The following is a 5000-nucleotide window of genomic DNA, read 5'->3' on the forward strand; positions in this document are numbered from 1 at the left end:
CACTGTCCCACCGTCTGCCTCTGTCTCACTGTTAATCACCTGTCTCATTTGAATGATGGCTGTCTCCATCTCTGCTGACAGCCCAGGTCAGACTCATTCTCACGTTGCCATGGCGTTTATACCCGTGGAATTCTCATTAACTCCGGGTGGACAAATCCGATGGCCCTCAGCTACGTCGCTGACTAATTGGATGTTTCCTTTTACGGAATGAAAGGAAAGTGAAAGTATGCAAAGCAGGAGCGTTGTGACCTGTCCCAAGAAACTCTTAAAAGATATTTAACTCCCTGTTGATAATGACTGGGGAGGTGGGCATGGATTCATAATAAATTAGGCCTTATAAGGTTAAATGAAGCCTAGCTTCTCTTTTATAAGGGGAGTCAAATTAACCCAAACGAGTGTCCGGTTTTAAATCAATGTGTAATTTGACACGAGAACCGGTCACTTATCATGCCATGTACTTACTGTATAGTGTACATGTACTGTATCATGACAGTATCATGCCAGTATCATGTTTAATAGTATCATAGCCTCTGAGATCACAGGCATTTCAAAAGAAGGGGGCGATTGTATGCATCAGTAATCACAAGACAGTAATGAATTGGTTAGTGTTAGTATTCATGACACTGACAGTATCATGGCAATCATGGTCAATAGCCTCTTCCTGACAGATGTGGTGCAATAGGTTACATTGGAGCCCTACAGTTTGTGAGTGTTTATTATTTTCTTTTAATATTAAGTGTAAGTACAAAGTATATTTTTCACTTATATGAATTGAAACGAAGCGGTTTTGCAACTTCCATGTTCTACTCGAACCCGGGTCCGAAGCATGAACACAGCTCTGAGCTATAACAGAAAACAAGTTATTTCCATTCGAGTTGTGGTCCTACCTGCATCTCTAATCTACCAGTAGTGGTCCTACCTGCATCTCTAAAACTGTACTGATGTAATTAATCTGTAACCATGTATATTACACAGTAGTCACAGCTGTACACACAATTGCACAATACTTACTTAGGCCTATTAACATAATTTTGGACCAATAGTCCAATACAAATGATTTCACAATTGTTTGGAGAGTGCAAGCATAGTTGTTTTAAAGTACACCTAAGTTATGCATTACTTACGCCTGAAGGTTAGGGGGAAAAATGCCTCCCACTGCATCTCATTTACATTTTGGATATTTCCCAAAGTGTACCACTAATGAGTTCATAACAGTGCTGAAAAGTTGTGTTGTGATGATCAAACTTTGCCCGCCCGTAGAGTTTTCACCAAAGCAGAATGGTGGCTTTCAGCCCACCATCTTGCCACAATGTAGATGTCTCTGAAACCCTGCCATCACTCCCTCAGTGGTTGAAGAAGTAATGCATTTTTACTAGTACTCTGGTTGTTACAAGTAAAAGGCATGAATAAAATAAAAGTAAAAGTATTGATTGGTGTAAAAATATACTTAAGTACCATCGTAGTATGTATTATAGTATTTATTATGAATGGCCCATTTATAATTCTTATAATATTCATATTGTGTAAATGTACTTAGTTACTTTTCATCTACGTACATATTCACATTTCCCTGTCTCTTCATTTGAAATTGTCCGGATGGGGAAAAAGTGAGTGATATTGAGTTCTTGAGCTCATGTGCCAGCAAGTGTGCATGCAGGCATGCTATTTTTGTTTTCTCTCCCTCTCTTTCTGGAAACATGCTGGAGAGCACGAGCCAAGTGGTGTCTTAAATGATGAGTTTTCCTGGCTGACCAACAGGCTAGAACGGAACAAATGGATGCATGGCAAAAGCAGAGAAAAGACAAAACAGGCCATGAAGACCGTTGGTCTAAAGCCATCTAAGTTTGAAATGGCAATTAGCACAATTATTATGGCCGATGCTATGGGTAACACATGGTGTGCATGCATGCGTGTGTGTGTGTGTGTGTGTGTGTGTGTGTGTGTGTGTGTGTGTGTGTGTGTGTGTGTGTGTGTGTGTGTGTGTGTGTGTGTGTGTGTGTGTTTGTGTGTGTGTGTAGGTGCGTGTATGTATGAATTATACTGTACATGTACATTGCTGACATCAGTAATGGAAAGGGTTTAGAACAATAATTTGACACCTCAATTAATAGGGGATGAGTTTTAAAACATACATTTAACAGAACCTAGTTCTGAACCAAACATGCCATTTTTAATTGAGGACATTAAGATACACCCTAACTATGAACTCACTGACATTTTATGGATCTGTTAACAGTAATGCAATGAGGTGGTGCCCATCATAGACATATAAACGTACAGTAGACGCCCTTTCCGGCTCTGGAGCGTATGTGCTCAAGGGAGGGCAAAACTTTCCCGAGATTCCTTGCGAAGCCCCGCGGAAACATGAGGGTGGTCACAGAGCGCATGTTCGGGTCTGTAAGTCCCGGAAAAGATGTGCTGTGATTGGCCAGTAATCACTTGAGTGGCAACGTGACGTAACGTGCCTTCCACACTTCCTCTCCCAGTGTAAATCCTCCTTCAACACACATCGCTCCAACGAACTGCAGCGGCTAATGAGGCATCTATTTTTCTATCTATCCATGGCGCCCATATCTCCCATGATACCACCTGTCACTGACTGTACAAAAAAGTAACAGCAAATACCAAAACAAGGTCATCTGTACAACGAGATACAGTGGAGGAGGCTAATCATTTCTGTTTGGGTTACTTGTTGCCAGGCTAGATCTCCCCCTACTCTGTCTCTCGGCATGACCGCCATAATAACCACAATAACTTTGTATAGACACTTCACCCCTTTTGCAACCATATCTTATTTTAATGATGTTTGGGAGACAAGAAACACTTTCCTGGGGGTTTCTAAGTGGGTAATATGTGTTTTTAGATATTTTAGTATTTCAAAGTGTCTGTGTGTGTGTGCTTGCATGCATGCGTGTGTGCGGGTGGGCGGTAGGTTATTTATTACAGTTCACGTACTCCTTAAACCAATTGGGCAGCAAATAGGAATGCAGGGGACGGGGTTAATGGCCGTCATTTTGTCAGTGCTGATTTAGGGGCCCCTGAGTGAGGCCCCGAGGGGGACATTTCTTCACTCCCTTAAACCTGAAGGACACTTTGGTGGAAGTCTCTCTAGGAGGGGGCGGGGCCGGTTCAGGACTGGGACGTGGTTGACAAATCTTTCCTAGACGAGATAAGTCATCTTTCAAAAAAGAAAAGAATATGTATATACAGTACGGTCTGCTTTTACAGCAGCAAGACATATATGAAAGCAAATACGACCTGTTACATCACGAATCAGATTTGATCATATCAGTCCGTTGATCGGGGCGCCCCTTGAAGCGCAAGCCAGAGGGGTTGTCTGTCCTGGAGAATTCTGACGTCTCTCTACTTTTTCAGACACTATATCGGAATCTTTCTGTCACTCTGTGACCTTGCTTGAGCACAGCTAGGGTGCACACTCTTATGAGTAATGGTAACTGCTTAAAAGGTCTACTTTATCCCAACAGTGTGTGCGTCTGTAATCCACGCACCTCGACAACTGTTCACCCCACCGACTTCAAATTCGACACACGCATTCCACCCCACCACCAGAACTGCCCCAAAAAGGCCTCTGCCTGCATGGGCTCAGGACAGGCAGAGAAACAAGAGTAGCAAATACAACTATTTACATGATGTCTTACGTTGCCATGTAGTGCCATAAACAAACAATAAAGTCCATGGACTAGAAAGAAAGAAAGAAAGAAAGAAAGATAGAAAAGGGACATTCTTTGCCACCATGCCAATACAGCCACCCTGTCACAACGACTCACAACAAACCTCAGCTACCACGAAACAACGTACATAAACTAATGTCAATCAGTCTTCTATTGAAAATGAACCATTGGAATTGATGGCTGTTATGTCAAAGCCCAAAATCTCTATGTCCAACCAAATGGAAATAGCAAATTCACTCATGGGATTATTGAAGTGATCAGGAGCCACATACACATTTATACTGTTCCCTGTTACAACAACTGAACTCACATACGGCAGATACAACACAACAGACACACTCTAGATTCACATGATGACTAGCATTCAACTCCAGAGCCAGAAACAGTGTCATTGCCACCCGGTCAACGGGTCCCAAAATGACAGCAATAGTACTACACCACCCGGTCAACGGGTCCCACAATGACAGCACTAGCACACCAGCTTGAATCACACACGCATTAAAAACACAAGCAGCAGCCAAGAAGCAAAAAACTAAGTTCATACCTGGAGCCGTCGACTCTTCCACTTGACTTCATAAGTTAGTTGTAGTGATGCCAGGGGAAAACTGTGGCTCTCTCTCCAGTTCATGATGAGACCTCCAGCAGCTTCTCCAGACTCCAGTCATCTCCATCCTCCTATATCTGGCTGGCTAGCTGGCCATGCAGTACTCTCCTCCCAGTATCAATGGCCCCCAACCAGCCTCATTATCCTGGCTGCCTGATCTTCTCACTCAGCCTTGGTCTGAATGTTTCGTACTGTACAAGCATTCTGCTGTAGTGTCGTGGTCAGGGATTTAGAGCATAGGCTCAATCTATAGGGTCCAGCATTCAGGGATTTAGGGCATAGGCTCCATAGGGTCCAGCATTCACAGCATGTCGTGGTCAGGGATTTAGGGCATAGGCACTATAGGGTCCAGCATTCAGGGGTTTAGGGCATAGGCTCCATAGGGTCCAGCATTCACAGCATGTCGTGGTCAGGGATTTAGGGTATAGGCTCTATAGGGTCCAGCATTCAGAGCATGTCAGGGCTCTATAGTCCAGCATTCACAGCATGTCAGGGCTCTATAGGGTCCAGCATTCACAGCATGTCAGGGCTCTATAGTGTCCAGCATTAACAGCATGTCAGGGCTGAGAAGAAGCTGATCTTGGGGATCTGGGGTCGTCACCCTGGCCCGTGTACCTGTGGAGCAGGTTGAGAGAGAGACCATATAAGCTTTGAGTATAAGTATTGGCTATTTCCCCATATATAAGCCCACAATGGGGGTTGGA

Source organism: Protomyctophum bolini, assembly GCF_963924005.1.
Source record: "Protomyctophum bolini genome assembly, chromosome: 9".
In the NCBI taxonomy this organism is placed as follows: Eukaryota; Metazoa; Chordata; class Actinopteri; order Myctophiformes; family Myctophidae; genus Protomyctophum; species Protomyctophum bolini.